Source organism: Polypterus senegalus, chromosome 4 (genome assembly GCF_016835505.1).
Source record: "Polypterus senegalus isolate Bchr_013 chromosome 4, ASM1683550v1, whole genome shotgun sequence".
Taxonomy (NCBI): Eukaryota; Metazoa; Chordata; class Cladistia; order Polypteriformes; family Polypteridae; genus Polypterus; species Polypterus senegalus.
The window spans coordinates 247,667,024-247,685,381 of record NC_053157.1 but is presented as its reverse complement, the minus strand read 5'-3'; the positions used below and the strand labels follow the sequence as shown (position 1 = coordinate 247,685,381).

Here is an 18,358-nt window from a genome sequence, read left to right as displayed (position 1 = left end):
ACAACACCATGATTGCTGATGGCAGCACACAGTGTGACATTGCCACCATGCTGCCCAGGGACACCAACAATGGCCCGTTGGCCAATCACACTACGGCCTCTCCTTCTCCTTTTGATGAGATTAATTCCAGCTTCATCCATGTAGATGTATTCATGGAGTTTTTCCATTGCATCCAGTTCAAAAACTCTCTGTAGGAATAGATATATATTTTTGTAAGTGATGTAGGCCAACTACAGTAAATCACTACTTACAGTAACCAACATTTATGTGTCTGGATATATACCAACCTGTACATACTGGAATCTTTGCTCTTGGACTCCATCAGAGTTGCGTTCAAAGGGCACTCTGTACAGATGTTTCATGCGCAGTCTGTTGTGCTTGAGGACACGGTCAACAGTAGAGAGGCTAACACTGTCAATACCCTCAAAATGCACATGGTCCTCCATGATCCTCAGCTGAATTTCACGCAGTTTACAGTTTTTTCCAATTGCTAAAGCACAATTTTGACTACAAGGCTCATTTTTGCAAATCATTTAGCACAATTCACAAAACACCTCACCCAAAGAGCAAAACACCTCACATATCCTGCAAAATGAAGCTCTGCAGTCAAAACTATATAAACACTTATCAAAACCAAACTTTTGCCCCAAATTGTAAACATTTTTGTCCCATGCCTAAATTTTTCCTCCAACCAACCAAACACCACTCTGTAAAATCCAAAACACTTTTATCTCTTTAGGGACTGTCAGAACTGCAAATACTGAGAATTGGACACAGAGACATATGTGCAGAAATAAATTAGGTTCAAAGAAATAATTTATTTAGCTACACTTTGCAACAGAAAAACCCAAACATGCACAAGTGAAAAAACAAATGAACAACAAAACAAGATTTATGCAGGGTCATGTCGTCTCAGTGGATCTGGCCACAGCACCTCATCCACTTCACATGCAATGTTTTTTCTTGCTAGACAGCGAGGAAAGAAGCGTCGGGAGTGTCTTATCCATCCCTGGATAGCTCCTACGTCAATTTCCTCACATGCTTCCTCCATTGCTTGTAGAAGCCCCTCACGCACATGGGGTTGACGATCATAGACCTTCCACCGCCATGCTGAATAGAACTCTTCTATGGGGTTCAGAAATGGAGAATAAGGGGGAAGGTAAGCCACTATAAAATGTGGGTTGTTGGCAAACCAATTTTGCACCATGGCTGCACGATGAAAAGCCACATTGTCCCACACTACAACATATCTGTGCTCCTGCCCTTCATCGTCCGTATGGTTTGCCTGTTGTAAGATGTCTCGCATTCTGTCCAGAAATGTCAGGATCAACTCTGTGTTATATGGACCAAGAATGGCATGGTGGTATAGAACTCCATGTCCTGTGATGGCAGCACTCATTGTGATGTTTCCCCCACGCACGCCAGGAACATTCACAATAGCTCTGTGACCTATTCTGTTTCTTCCCTTCTTCTGGTTCTGGTAAGGTTGAAGCCAGCCTCATCAATAAAAATGAACTCATGTGGGATCACATTTGAATCCATTTCCAGCACTGTCTAAGAACAAAAAAAGATTACATAAGCAGTGGTTTAGGTTTATGTTTAGTACTGGAAAAACGCAGCATTATATGTAACATCCTGTAGTCTAATAGTTACCTGCACATAATTGTGCCTCAGTTCTTTGACTCTTTCGGAGTTCCTCTCAAAAGGAACCCGGTATATCTGTTTCATTCGTACTTGGTGTCGCTGGAGAACACGAGCAAGGGTAGACAAGGCAACTTGCCTAATGTTGCCAAAAACTGTGTCGTCCCTCATGATGTGGCTTTGAATTTCCCTAAGTCTTATGGCATTATTTGCCAAAACCATGTTTATGATTTCTACCTCCTGTGCCTCTGTGAACATCCGACCTCTTCCACCACGTCCTACTTGTCTCTCAGTCCTTGGAGAAGACAACAATGTATATATTGGTATGTAGCCTTTCTTGTTTCTAATGAGGATTATGCAGTAGTATTGTACAAGTAAAGAATACTTTGAATTGCTGTATATATACAGTAAAGAGTGGGTGTTACAGAACATACCTGTTCTCAAGCCGAAATGTCCGGATGACAGAGGCAACAGTAAATCGACTCAGGTTGGGTTGGACCCTCTGTCCAGCCTCTCTCATTGTCAATCCATGATTTTATAACATGGTCGACTAATGTTGCCCGAATTTCATTTGAAAGTGCTTGTCTTCTTTGTCTTTGTCCTCTTTCACCTCTCTGTGCACCCCTACCTCTTCCTCTACCTCTTCCTCTACCTCTTCCTCTACCTCTACCTCTACCATCTCTTCCTCTCCCTCCAGCTTCCATTGTTCTTTAGTGTTGGTAAATCTGTGGAGTTTTATAGTTCTCACATTCTGATTGCTGAGTTAACTAATAAGCAGTCAGGTGCTTGACCGGGTGACACTTGTTTTAGCCTAATTGGTACATGGGTGTGGCTTTTTGAATGGGTGTGTTTGGAGATGGCTAAAAGTTTATTGCTGTCAGATTCCTGTGTTTTCTGTAGGAAAGTGTGCACACTCTAATGCAAAAGAAGTCAAGTTAATTGCTTTTTGTGTTCAAAGGTGTGATTTGTGTTTTGAATATAACAAATGTGAGGAGAGATTTTGCTCTCTGAGTGTCAGTTTTTGCAGTTGAGCTTTACATTAGATTTTAGTGTGTTAGCAATTGGAAAAAACTGTAATGGTGTTGTTCTCACTGACCATGTCGACAATTAGGGTCTCTTGGTGTGGGGAGAACATAGATGTCCTACCACCCCCGTGTGGCAGTCTTTCAATTCTACAAAAAGAGAACATGCACTTACAAAAATACATACATGGAATAGGCCTACAAACAGTCAGACTAACCCTCCATTACAATACTACAGTACACTGGCACAGTGATGTACTGAAACATGTTTACTGTGGTACAGTATATAGTACAGTCATTGTACATATGGAATTGTTGTCAACATTTACATACTATAATGTCAAAAAAGGTAACTACCTGTTCTCTAAATCTTCAGATTATGGTGGACACAGTGAATCTACTGATGTTTGGTTGTACCCTTAGTCCAGCCTCCTTCATTGTCATACCATGGACAGTCACAATAGCTCTGATTTCATCAGATATTACTGTTCTTTGTCCTCGCTGACCACCTCGACCACCTTGACCTGCTCGACCTCCACTCACACGAACTCCTCTTCTTAGATTTCTATCCATTGTAGTGCCTCACAAACCAGTGCTCTGGCTTATATGTACCCTCACATCATTAGCCACAAGTGTGATGAATTTTGAGTTGTTGTGTTCAACTGGTGACAACTGAGCTTTAATTGTGTTTGACTTTTGCCACCTGTGCTCACCATTATGCAACACAGGTGCATCACAATGACAATGTGTTGACAAGATGTGTCTAAACAGGTGAAAAGTGCTTATGGTTTTGCCAAAAGTGTGACTGATTCAATAAGTGGGTTCAGGCAACTGAGAATTTGGTTCAGACAATAGGGTTTAGTGTTTTAGCAATCGAGAAAAACTGTAATATAATTTGTGATAATGCAAACCCCAAATACCTGGGCAGACAGAGGGGGTAAACTGACAGAAGGGGCAGAATGTCAGGTCTGTTTAATGTCCTCCTAAACAAATGAATGGAGTCAGCTGATGTCATTCATTTCAGGAGGTCAGTCCACAGTCAGGGCGCTATATACAGCTGAAGGCCCTGCTGTCACCCACAGAGTGCAGGTTAGTGGGGGGCACAGAATGAGAGGACCTTAGTGGGCAGGTCAAGAACAGAATTTGATATTCAGTCCTGTAAGACACAGGGAGCAGTGAAGGTGCAGCAGGATAATAATAATAATAATAATAATAATAATAATAATTCATTACATTTATATAGTGCTTTTCTCAATATGGCAGTGATGTACTCGCTGTTGGTGGTCCGTGTCAGGACTCTTACAGTTGAGTTTTGAATCAGCTGGAGCTGTGATAAACAATTAGAAGTGTCACCTGCCAGTAGTGACTTATAATAATCAATGTGGAATGTGATAAAAACAGGGACAAGATTCTTACCATTAGAAAAGTAGAGGAATGAGCAAACATAAGAAAGGTGACACAGGTGGAAGTTTCTTAATATGGCTTACATGGGTGAAATAAGAAAAGTAGGAATCAAAGTGACACCAAGATTCTTTGCAGTAAAAGGACGTCTGATGAGATCATAAAAAGATAAGTCAGTCCAAAGTTATGAATAACATGGTCAAGGGTAAGCACAGAGATACAGAAGAGCAGAGGATGTCATTTCATTAACAAAGGGAAGTCAGATGGAGGAACTCCTGTGAGAAATTAAGGCGTGAGGGTTACCCTGGACATGACATAAGCTGCATGGCCACAACGCCATATGCAATAACTTTTACTTTTACACAAACTGGGACAGGAGCTCCTCAAGAGGAAGGTAACAATGCTTAGCACAATAAGGACAAATAAGCCAGAACTCCCATCCCCATTGGCCAGTGAAGACCTTCACGTTTGTTTAAACAAATGACATATCCTTGGTGCACAATGTGATCTGCACAGGGATAGAAGATACCATGGCCAGAAATGATAATGGACTATAATGCTACATAAACAGGAGTGGAGAATTTAGACAAAACATTATGCTGGATGCTGGCCACAGGCAATTTTTTCAATATATTGAACATCTCATAAAAAATACTTTTGTCATCTGGACAATCTTGAACCGAGACTGAAACAGGGAGAAGACAAAGTCATCTTGAGGAGCAGGTAAACCATTGGCGACACCTCACGTGTCACTGGGACGACATGTACCAAAGACCCCAGCATGTACAGCCATTGTGTCGATTCAACAGTCCAATTCACAGGGGAGCCAATGACAGCATAGTGAGTGTGTTTGTGTGTCACTGAGTGGACTATACAGTTATTACAGTATTGTGTAGAAAATGAAAATATTCAGTTCTGCTTGATAAACACAGAATGTGATCTGAGAGTAAAGAGTAAACAGGTTATTTACATCGCTTGTTAAAATAAAGTGACCATCTGATTTAAAAAAAAATCCCTCAATAGTACATACGTGGAAAAAATGTAATCATAAGTTGAGAGTTGAGAATTAAACAAAACCTGTATTTCTACATGCCTATTTAAATAATATTAGGTATTATATACTTTATATACCTGCTCAATGCTCTGTGTCTCATTCAAACTCTCCAGTGCCCCTTTAGTGAACACCTTTGTCCTGTAAGAAATATTCACACATTAGCCACGCAGAGAGAGAGAGAGAGAGAGAGAGAGAGAGAGAGAGAGAGAGAGAGAGAGAGAGAGAGAGAGAGAGAGAGAGAGAGAGAAAGAGAAAGAGAGAGTGAGTGAGTCAGAGAGAGAGAGACCTTCCAACAGCAAAATTCTCCAATAGAATGAAACACCAGCACCTCCTGATCAAGTGTAAATCACACTGCCATGCAGAGGGAGGGTAAAAACAAAGACCATTAAAACCAGTAACAGATATTAACAAATAATCAGAGACATACAGTAAGTGAAAGCTTACAGCTGTGAAGTCAAATGGCGCATCGAAGACAAGGTGCAGAGCATACTGTGGAGCAACAAAAGAATTATTTCAAATTAATATTTAATCTATTTGCATACATTACAGTGCACACTCTACTTATTGCAATTTATTTCTAGTGGTTCTTTGGTGGTTGAAAGAGCGTTCTGTTCGTGTTTACAAACAAGCAAGTGATTTTCAAAGTCAGTTCTCCTACATATTGTAGTCTGGCAGTAGGGGCAGTGATAATGCTGTGATGGTCTGCAGTCTGAGCCACATCTGTGGATGGCAAAACCTAAAATGTATAACAGTATACAGTAATCCCTCGCTATATCGCGCTTCGACTTTCACGGCTTCACTCTATCGCGGATTTTATATGTAAGCATATCTAAATATATAACGCGGATTTTTCGCTACTTCGTGGGTTCTGCGGACAATGGGTCTTTTTACTTCTGGTACATGCTTCCTCAGTTGGTTTGCCCAGTTGATTTCATACAAGGGATGCTATTGGCAGATGGCTGAGAAGCTAACCAATCAGTTAAGTTCCTGTGTGTTGAATGGCTCAGCGACGGAGTGCCGAATTCGATTCTGCGGCGTTAACCAGGAAGTCTCGTCTCACTCATTCAGCATCAACGTGTTTCGCTGTGTAAAAAGTTCACTTTTGTGCCCTTTTGTGTTTATCTTTGTGCGTAGTCAAGCCCTTCGTTATGGCTCCAAAACAATCTGCTCCTGCTACTGCTTCAGGGGTCATGCCCAAGCACCAATGGAACGCTGTTAACGATTGCCGAAAAGGTAAAAGTTTTGGATATGCTGAAGGAAGAGAAAATCTACACCGTTGTAGGACGCCATTATGGCATCAATAAGGCTACGATTCTTTTTATTTAAAAAGTAGGAAAGGAATATAAAATCTACGGCCGCAGTGTCCTTTTAACCAGGGCGCAAAACGAATTATAAGTGGATGTAATAAGGCAGTAGTCTGGATGGAATCTGCTTTAGGGATTTGCATTGAAGACTGCCAGAAGAAGAACATCGGCAGTGCTACACAGTCGCCAGGAGAGGCTTCTTTAGAAGAGCTGTAACGATCTCCCTTGTTGTGCAGTAAAATAAAACTCATTGTTATCGGACAAGTCATTGTGTCATTGTTGGTGAGTAACCATAATTAATTTTCTACTTACAGTACTTAGCACATGTACGTACGTTTAGTGTCACTGTACACACACATTTACTGTATACTATTTTTCTTGCATTGTACGTATTTATTGCTGGTGGCCTGTCTATCGTAATGTCTGTAACATGTGATATCGTAGACACTCAATATCTTTAAAATAGTATTTAGGTTTTACTGTATATAAACAGTGTGTTTAGATACATAATTTCGATGAATCTTACCTAATATCTAAGAGAATACAAAGGGATTATGCTGTATAACTGTGCGGGGAATGTTTATAAGAGTGTGGGAGAGTTTATAAGGGCTTAAAATATATAAAAATAACCATACAAACATATGGTTTCTATTTCGCGGATTTTCACCTATCGCCGGTGGGGTCTGGAACGGAACCCTCACAATCGAGGAGGGATTACTGTAAATTGTTATAATGTAGATTACCAAGTTAAAAGTCTATGTACCAGTACTGCACATACTTTAAAAATCAACTCTCAAATGAACTTACCTTCATGGAGAACTGCCTTCTTGAAATGACTCTTCAAATGTTTTTTTAATTTTCCAGTTTGGAGGACTTAAACACATTAGCACTACACAAAGGACAATGGACCAAGGGGCACCATCTGTCACATTGACTCAGCAGTGCTACTGACTCTCCCAGTTGAATAGTTATGTGTTTCTACAAAAATGACAATAAAGGAGGATGGCTTTAACAAGTTTAAATTCTGTATCTACAGTAATCACTCACAATACTAAATAACTGTTTTAATCAAGCAATCAAATTTGAATTATTTTGTGCATTTCACAATTAGTATTGTCACAAAGCAGCTTGAAATATTTCCAGGCCATAAACCCGGAGACAAAAATCTTGGTGTCAGTATCAGATTATTATTGAACAAAATAAAAAATGGTCTGTTTTGTTTTACACAAATTAAAAATAATATAGCAAGTTTAAAAAGAAAAGACAAAGGACAAATAGTAATGTAGTTTCATTGTAAATGTTACTTATTGGACTGACTAAACAAATATATTTTAATCCCAGATTTGAAGGCTGACAGACTGTCAGAATCTCATACCACTTTGTGACGGTTGTTCCTAACGGTGTGCTTTACAAACTGCTGTTTTATTTCCAGCTACAGCTTTTTTATTCTAGAGACAACAAGATATCTCACTTCCTGTAAGTGTGACTGTAAAGAATTAAAAGGTAACTCAAATATTGAGATCCTTAACTATGCAAAGTGATACAGGTGATCACCAGTATCTAATAATTCAATACGAAATAATAAAAAATTTGCAGAAAGTAAATGTAAAGAAAGCAAAACAGAGGTGATATAAACTGTTCATATTTCCTGGCTCTTGTAAGCTCTTCAGCCGCTGGATTTTGAATTAAATTAAGTCTGTCATCAGCCACAAAGCCTTACGGTGATCCATGTAGAAGTAATAAAAGCACGGATAAGTTATTCAGCATCATGGAATGCTAATATAATCTAAGTTCTGCGATATTTCTTAAGTAAAATAAAGGCTACTCTAGATACATGTTTAGTAAGTGTATCAAATAAAAGATCATCATTTTCATTGTAGATATATCCAAGTTTAGAATTAGTGTATTGTGAGTGATGGGGGTGCCATCTACAGACATGTTACATTCAGATTGACATTTTTATCAGCTTTCGAAACAATGACTAGCACTTCTGTTTTGTTACAATTCAACAAAGGAAAATTTCAAGGAATCGACTTTCTAACAGGCAAACCTCTATTTTAGAATACTGAGATGGTTCATGTAGCTGATCAGATGAATATTATGGTCTGTAGTATCAAATGTGGCACTCACTGTAGATTTAATACTAAGGGCCTAAAAATGCAACCGTGGTCAGTGGAGAGCAAGTCATTGAATACTTTGACTAAAGCAGTACCTGAGTAAAAATGTTACAAGAGATTACTTTAATTTGCAAAAACCTAGAGAACCGCTTACCTACACCTTTCTCTAAATTTTAGAAATACAAGAAAGATTAGAAAAAAATGGTCTATAATTTGATAGATCACAGTTATTTTTTTTTTTTTTTATACCTTAAGAGGTTATTAGCCAGTATAAATAATGTAGGTACATATCCAAGATTTAAAAAACTAATTTATAAGACCATTTAAAGGCTTTTGCAGGCGTTTTGAGTTCATTAGCTGATTAGAGTGAGTGTGGCACCAGGTGTCTTCAATATTGAACCTTTTCACAATATTCTAATTTTCTGAGATACTGAATTTGAGACTTTCATTAGTTGTCAGTTATAATCATCAAAATTAAAAGAAATAAACATTTGAAATACATCAGTCTGTGTGTAATGAATGAATCTAATATACAAGTTTCACTTTTTGAATGGAATTACTGAAATAAATCAACTTTGTCACGATATTCTAATTTTATGACCGGCACCTGTAAATGTGGCGTACCAAAGAGAAAGTGAAAGATCTTTTACAAATGTAGTAAGAAAATGAGGGAAGATTTAGCCTTGTTAACTAATGCACCAAATTCTGAACATTCGATTTGGGCAAAGGATTTTAATTTCTCAGCTTTCCTAAAAAGCAACATCATTTGACACTACTTCACTGGCTAAATAAGAAAACATAATTTATTATAAAGTGGTGTAGAATTTTGAAGCTTATCCCTGGATTACTTTCTCATTTAAAGACTTAATGTTCACTACTTAACCGAACAGGAATATGCATGGATGGCTGGATGAATACAATTTATAAAATATATAGCAAACAATAAAATGGAATTTAAAAGATCTTAATTTAAGTTAAATATCGTCTTAAAGCACTGGCAATTTTCCATTCATCAAGAACATAGACTGAACTTTGGGCAAAATGCATTTTTATCGTATTTTGCTGACAACGCAACATTAAGTGTCGATTTCCCCAGTTTTTACGAGGCAAACCACCGTAACCAGTGTTGCAGTCATTAATAATTAGCTCACCAGCCAAAGATTATATACATGTAAACGTAACGTTTCAAACTGTTTTCAAAAACGTTTTGCAAAATGTACAGTTTTATAATCATAGTTAACAATAACAGTAATAATAATAATACCGTGCTGTTTTCTGTCATATTTTGTTTGTGCTCGAAAATGCTGAGCACGTGCTAAAAACGGAGACTTGTTGTGTTCGATAAAAGGAGGCGTTGCTGTCGGCTTTCCTAGAAATGGTAACGTCACTTCCGGGTCTAAAACTGCGGGAGAGTCTGAAACTGCGGTGATGTATGGTGCTGTATGGTGCTGTGGCTCTAGAAGTGGATGCTTCTCGATTCTTCTGTAGCCAAACTGCCCCCTCTAGTGGCCACTCTCAATATAAAATGAATGGCAAGGCCGTGAGGAAAGATTTGGGTTTGATCAAATGGATATTTTGTGCAGATTTCTTAATATTGTCATTACCTTTAAGGACAGTGCAGCTTTGTTAGGTCATGTAAAATTCTCTATGGGAAATGAACATTTAATTTAATTATGCTTTTTAATAATTTTAATGTATAAACAAAATTGAAATCTAATAATTCTTTACATTTTGTATAATAAACTCCCAATGGTGTTTGGTGAATAAACAATAAGAATGACTGACATTTGTCAAATCTGCTCATCTGTGACCTTCTGACTTGTCAACACCTCTGGTCACATCTCCTGTGTTGTCTGATCTGAAGATATAACACTCTGTATTGATGATCCATTTCTTAATAGCCAAAAGTCAGAATATGCTTTTTAATTCTCAAGACAATGGGGTGAGTAACAAATAAGATGTTGATTTGGATTGAATATTTGATTTGTAAGTCTAGCAGTGAAATCGATCATTTAGACCTGAGCAGTGCTCTCCATTCCACATCTGAGTGTCTGAGCTCTGTCATGTGTCCTGTGTGCCCCTGTGTGTCCACTGTGCTCTCGTATGCCCACCTGAGCCTGACCCCCCCACACTAGTGAGATGTTCAGTTACTAATAAGGATGGACATTAAATGGTGAATTTGACACTCATGGACACCACAAGAAGGTGAAGAGCATTGAGGACTGAAGTCAGCTGTGATGTTTCATTTTGGGTTTCGTTCCTGTCTTTTTGCTTTTACTTTAAACTTTTTGTTTTTTTTTAATAAATTCTTTTATAAATGGTATTGATTTTGTTGTTGTGTGTATGGTGTGTTGGTAAATATTTTGTTTCTAAGTCTTAGGTTTATTGATTTGATTAGTTTTGTTATGTCTCGTTTTTTTTTGTGTGTTTCTTGTGTGTTCTTTATGGAGCCTGGGGTATTTAAGAAGAAGCTGCCAATGAAAGAGCGGCTCCAACACTGGGCTCTGTCCTCTCTGGTGGGCTCTGCTTTACGTTTTGATGTTTGGTGGTCCTTTTGGTCTCCTGCTCTGGTTTAGGTTTGTTGGATTTTGGTCACTTGAGGTTTTTGCTTTTATATACTTGTCATTTTCTTTTATTTTTTTTGCAAAGTGTATTTTAATCCTTTATTAAATTTTTAAAATAATTATTTAATGACCCAGTAAGCTTTGTTTGATTTTATTATTCCAGAGATATTTTAGTTTTTCTGTATTTACATTTACTCACTTAGGAGAGTGAGTAAGACATTAAAAGTAATAAAAGGTATATTGAAAACTCAAAACCTTTCTTTCTTTCTCTCATGACAGTGGTCAGAGCCTTGCGTGAGTGCTGGCGTCGTAGTGGCTGCGGTGATGACAGTGACGTCATGGTGCCAGTGTCCCTCAGGGTCACGTGACGTTTGACATGAGCCTCTGTCGTGGTGTGTAAAGTCTGTAAATTGTGTTCTTTAACTTCATGATATTTAGCTCAAGACTAAACAGATGACCTTAAACACAGGGCACTGCCATGGACGGGTAACATCAAAGTCAATCTGTTCTCCTGAATTGTACCCATCACAGTGCCATCTGTTTGAGCTGAGCAGGAATTCAGGAGACCCTTCAGCTGTATTGATGATCTGATCACCTGTGGAGTGAAAGGCACCAGGACTACATTGGTGTACAGCTCAGCAGATGAAGACATGCTGTGGTCCAAGCTGTAGCTGATTACTTTACAACCTGTGAGCAGAAGGAGATGCTGTGGGACTGGAAATTACAGCTTCAGACAGGAGATTGTTAAAACATTAGAAACTTTATTACTTTAAAAAACTGACGTAACTCAAACAAGATTAAAGAGTCTGAGCGAACTCATCAATCATATTGACAGCCAGCCAATCAGGTGTATTTTACAATCACGTGTTGCGAAACTCCCGTTGAATTTTATAATAAATAGGCTTCATCTAAGAAGAAGAAGAAGAGGAGGAGGAGGAAGAGGACAGAGTGACGTCAGCAGAGGGCACCAGCTACGTGCCACCACTTTCATGTGATCGTCGGCCAAGAATCTCATGAACAACTTCGAGTGCTCGATCAACACCGCCCTGGACATTCATCGTGACATCTTTAACTTTCATAAGCTTTTCCTAAAGACTTTATATATCCAGACTTTGCTCTCTACATTGTGTTTGATGATTTCTCTATTGGTATTATTGCTCTTTAATAAATACCACGCTGCTTTTACTTTCTATACTTTGTCTTCATATCCAGGGTGATTGAGGTAATAAAGTAATTTGTGAAGAGCGCCTGGCGCAGTGTGAAGTGCCATATGATCCAAACTGCCAGGTTTATCGAGCTGCGGACGAAGAGCTCAGTCCAGTAATGACGAGTGCGTTAAAGTCAAACATTCACTTGCTGATAAATGGCTGATAGCCGGGGATGTTGAGCCTTTGCATGTCTGAATATATTCGTGGAGACCAAAGGTGATATTTAGGTGTGAGATATATTGAAGACATCGCCCGTTATTCGTGCCTATGATAAGTAAGTCTCTCGAAGTGCTGGGGAGGGCGGACTGTGCTTGTGTTATTCAGACAACACTCGTGTGTGTTAAAGTGCAGCAAATAACGTGCTGTGTGTGCGTCTTTCATACGGTACTTGTGTGCTGAGGATCTGTGTGTCTGCGTATGTCTCTGTCTGTGTGTCTGTGAGACCAACCCGGTGACGAACTTGACGAGCACACTGACCCTTAAAGAACAGAGGTAAAGGGTAATGAGAGGGAAATCCCACGATAATACAGCCTTGAATTAACACTTTAAACATCTGCGCTTTGAAAGCTCGACATGGCTTCGACACGTCAGTACTGAGCAGCCCACCACTACTTGTGACAACCCTGGAACTGGGATATGATCAGTAAAAAGTGAAAGACTCCGAGATCTGTGAACATCGTTGGAAGAAATGACTTTCACAGCGGACAATGTAGACGTCTAATGTCTTTGTGAAATTAAAACTAGCTATAAACTTAAGACATAGAGTGTTCAGAACTTTTAAAAACCTTTGTTACACATGTTTAATTATGCCATCCATTCAAGGTTGCGCCCATCCCAGCAAGCATCGTGCGTAAGACAGGAACAAATCCTGAACGGGGCACCAGCTCATCGCAGGGTGAACACGAGGAACACATTTATACTAGCAGGGGCAATTTAGCTGAACAAAACCCCACATCCTACAAGACTTTGAAAGGAAACTGAAGCACGCCAAGCAAACCCACCAGAAAAACTCACAAACTCAAGGCAGGGCACACCTGGGACCCCCTTGCTGTAAGACAGCAGTGCAATCTCCATGCCGCCGTGCCCCCACACGCTTTAATTAATTTCATCAAATATATGTTATCAAGTATTCATCTTAGCATCCCAAATGTTCAGAGAGCAGAAATATCATGAAGTGAATGTGTTCTGTGTGCTGATCACCACCTGCGCCTCCTCTCAGTGAAGAGGAAATCGATTGCTTATGTTTAATGTTGATATCATCTTCTCCATTTTTGTCGTAACTCTGGTGCTTCGGCGCTTTCCGCGTTCAGCTGAATCACTAAGAGACCATCGGGTTTAAGTTTCCACCACCTGCTGAGCGATCGACTTTTACATTTATGACGCACAGCTTCTCTGAAACGACAAATGTCACGTCTGTGATTCCCCCCACAACTATTGGGATTTTCTTGAGCGGGGTCCAAAATGTCTGAGTCCAAGAAATAAGACTTTGCTTTTGGGTTTTTATTTTGCAGCTGATGGGTGTCTGATGTGCACAATTTAATAGATGATTCCTGTATTTTTTTTTGAGTGTACTGATGCAGCCTCATATGCAAGTGCTTCTTCCTGACCTAAGGCAAAGTTTAAATTTGATTTTGCTAAGAGCCGCCTCTGAATATCCTCATCCCTGACCCTGCATACAAGTCTGTCTCTCAGCAAGGAATCCAAACTGTTACCATATATTACAATTTTCAGACAGCCTTTGAAGTTCTGCAATGTAAGCTGCAATACTTTCAAGTAGTAGTATGCATGCGGCATCTGTCAAAATGTCAATCAAATTTGATGGATGACCGGAAGTCTCACCCCTTTTTGTTAATTGATAGTTTTGAATGATGTGCCCTGCCCCTCGACCTGATTGGTTGATTTGAACCCACCCCCACCCTGTTTCCTTAAGAGGCATTAGCTCTCCGGAAATGTGTTCTTTTAAAATTGTGGCACATTAAGTAACTAAACAATATACAGTAGTAATATGACAGAAAAGGCGATATCCCTCCCATTGTGATTACGGTGGTATAAGAATCACATGTGAAAAATATACTTTAGCTTACATTTACTGACGGTTGATGCGGTTACAAACGGGAAGCTGTATGACATACTTATCAAGGTGGGAATCTTGAACTATGTAGTCTGCCATTTTTTCGTTACCACGCTGAGAGGATTTTCGGACGGAGGTCCGGCCAGCTTCGAAGAGTTTGGCTGTTGTCCAAGCCTTTTATTCTGTCTGCTTCACTTGCTAGTCTTCTCTGTCTCCAAACAAGGGCAGGTAGGGACTGAACTCCTCCTCCACAAAATACAGAAATAACATAATGCTTACATGCCGGTTCTCACTCTCCCAACAAGGAAAGAAGATTTTGTACTGACAGAGGACAGAAATACTATTCTGTGTTTAAGCTGACTATACAATCCTCCAGTTGTCTTTGGCTATCTAATCCAATGCTTGGTTGGCAATTCTAAATGCTGAGCCCCTGTGTGCCAAACTTAGCATGCACATGTGAATTGATACTTTAACAGTGTTGTCCAGACACAGTGACAGAAATATTAAAGAAAAATGTATTATAACAAACCACCCTTTGTCACTGGATCTGTGACAAAAACAATACTTGAAAGTTATATCCAGAAAGCAAAAGGTACTTGATCACCCGTCACAGTGTAGACATTGCAAGATCATCTGTGGAAATGTGTGATGTAATACCACTATAGCTTCTGTACCATTCATCTAAAACCAGCATAAACAAGGACAAACAGTTACATTTAACATGGTGTTACCAAGTAGTGATCATTGTATCTCATCAATGGTGTTAGTGGAGATTTTCGCCCTGTTATTTCTTACATAGTCAGTGTTGTATTTATATATTACTGAATTCATGCAGTGGGTGTCATAGCATCAGATTATATTATAATCCTATATAGCATCTTGATGGATTAGACTATTCTTTGGCATTGCTAACATTTCTAGCCTTAGTATGTTGCTATATGTGCCCCACCCTTTGGTGTCTGATCCCTTTATGAGTTACAACACAACTCAGATGCTATTCTAGTTTCATTGCTATGATTATTACGTGTTCTTAACTAGTATTATTACACAATTGTTTGTTCACTATCTTTTATCCTCCCCAACTTCACTATCAGATGTTCTATTCCCTTTCAATTTACAATTTAAACATCATTGATAAATCATGCATATCCTCATACCTTTGCGCCCTTTTTATAACAGTCAAGAATATGCCTAGGCTTTCTATATACATGCCTTGTCCAACCCAGTGGTTTGTTAACAAAGTCTTTTTTCTTGGTGGCTTTGCAGATCCTTCTGAACAAAGTGTGACTGCTTCAGGACACTAAAGTTTTTTTGTTACTGGAACAGAAAATTAAACAGTCCTTTTGCCATTAGGGAGCGCATGAGATGTACACTTGGTGACTGTCCCTTTTTTAGGCTTGCACTGTATTCAGTAGTCATTCACGGGAGCCTTCAACAGTCACATCACCTCAGTGGCTACAGCCTGTCCCTGCCAGAGTCCATAAAACTTGTCTCTGTAGCAAAAATGTCTGCACACAGCATGACTTCAGATTTATAATCTTTCTTGTGGTTCTGTACTACTTTCCCTTTGGAAAAGCAAGTGTTTCTTCACCAGCTATTCTCAGGTATGTGCAGCAGATCAAAAGTCATTAGTGCAGTACAGTCTTTTTAAATCTTCAGTTATGTGTACACCACCTTTTTTCTTCATTGATAAAACTTTACCACTGAATGGAGAGGATTTAACCACTAAATTGAGTGGCCAAACTAAAATATTTGCTAGGCTAACTAAAGAAGGGTGCAAGGTAGAGCAAATACATAACATAAAGCAATTATTTCCCAATCATATGTATCATACAAATGCAGTATTATAAATGACAATTCTAGACCCGCAGTTCAGTCTCATAAAATAACAGTAAGAAATAGAGTAATACATTTAAACCAGGCTAGTGACAATGTTTCTTCAGTCGGATCATACATTACACAAAATTCACACATTGCCTCAGTTATCTACCACAAGTGTCTTAAATTATAACAGGATGTTACATATTTGAATTTAAGCGTTTTCATTTTTTGTTTTTTTTTCTAAAACAAAAATATCATATAACATCTATACCATATAACAACCTGTAGCTCATCTTATTAAGAGACAAATCTTTTAAATGTCTTCAAGATTTTACAACAGTTCATATAGACTAATATAATGGTTCTAATGTATAACTGAATAATCCATTTAGCTGTGTGCATTATCACTGAGCATTAACTTAATACATTGATGCAATAACAACTCTTCTTAAAATTAATCACGTACAGAAACAAATCAATACATGTATTTCAATTCTAATACATTTGTAATTACTGAAGTGATTATAATAATAATAATAATAATAATAATAATAATAATAATTTGTTATACATCAAAATATGTAAACCCTCTATACTGTATTTATATGAAGACTAGAAAAAGAAATCAGTCTAGTTTTCATTTGTTTGCATTTTCATTTAAATATTTAACACTTGCACTAATCAATATGCAAGAAAATGATTCCAATAGCTGCTGTTCATTAATTTATGATTGATAAATATTCACTATCCTTCGATTATATTATTTCTAATTGCTCTGCCCAAACTTGATATTAAGCTATTTTTTGCGACTTTTATAGAAACATAGTTTGTGTTTTTCATCCATTGGTCAGTGGATTTGCTGAATCTGGAGAAAAAGAACATCTATAGATTTTAGTTATACTTTTATGCTTATAATACTTTTTTTGAAATTCAAATTTTAAAATTCTTAACTCTTTAACTGACCATGCTACAGGCTATTCTAAGATTCGTCGAGGTCAGTAAGTCATGGCGTTATTTAAACTCTGCATCTGTTTGCAGGCTTCAAAGACACAGACCAGGCACAGATTGTGTTACCAATCACCAGTCATGATCACTATTGATATTCACATGTATTACAATTAAATTTGAATACGATCCACTATTACTAGTTCTTATGTTATTATCTTATTATATGGGACGTCTCCCATTTTTCTACAGTTTTATTTAACATTCTTAATTAGTCAGCTGACGAACACAGAAAAACAGACTTACAAATGACATAAAAGTGCATCTGCCACCCCAGACTCTGAATAAAAATAATTTATTCGTCTTTTATTTTTCTTCTCTAGATTCTAAATCCCACTTTATGCCCAAGCAAAATTACTTGGCTAAAGCAGAAATTCGTTACACTGGAGAACAGACAATAATCCTTCACTTGTTTCAATCATTTCTACACACAGTATTTGGCAATTGCTTCATTCTTTCACATATCTTCACATATTCACATACTCACGTTCTCTTTTACAATAACACTTCATTCACAGAATAAAGTTCTCTTCCACTTCTATTTCATTCACAAAGATCTCTAGCACATGTGCTATAAACTCACTCGAGGTTGTGCTTTTTTGTTTATCTATTCACTGTGCAACACACTTAAACGCGTCTTTTTCTTCATGCTTATTATTACCAACAAACAACATCTCAGGCCGCATCATGATACTACTGTAATTATTAGGAGTACTTCTTACCTCAGTTTCATACACGCTATTTTCCAGATCATGGAAATTTCGTGGCGAACCCCTGGAGTCAGCGGCAACAAGGAAAAAATAAATATTTTCCGTGGCGATCCCTTGGTTTCAGTGACAGCAAGAAAAATCCACTCGTGGGGAAATCACGCAGCACAATTCCACAACAAGAAAGTATTCCCAAAAAAAGTTACGCCATCACATAGATTATCCTGACTTAACAAGGAAAACATACATGCTTGAACCTTTATCTCGTATCACTGGGCAAGTGTGCTAACCACTGCGCCACCATGCATTCCCTTAAGAGTTCCCAAAATACATAACCTCCATTCATGCACAATCGGGCACATGCTACATATCACAAGAACTTGTCTCCCTTATTATTCAGTATTATTAAAAGAGCATTTTTTTTTAGACTTGATTAGGGTTTA

At 38.3% G+C, this 18,358-nt stretch overlaps 1 long non-coding RNA gene across 1 annotated transcript; it reads right to left on the bottom strand.

Moving 5' to 3' along the window:
• Nucleotides 1-1,469: 1,469 nt before the first annotated feature.
• On the bottom strand, nt 1,470-14,597 carry LOC120528423. The gene is made up of 5 exons (XR_005633519.1): nt 14,444-14,597; nt 7,230-7,400; nt 5,563-5,607; nt 5,196-5,256; nt 1,470-1,554 (listed from the first exon to the last, which is right to left on the bottom strand). It is a non-coding gene; the product is annotated as an uncharacterized LOC120528423 (long non-coding RNA).
• Nucleotides 14,598-18,358: the final 3,761 nt, after the last annotated feature.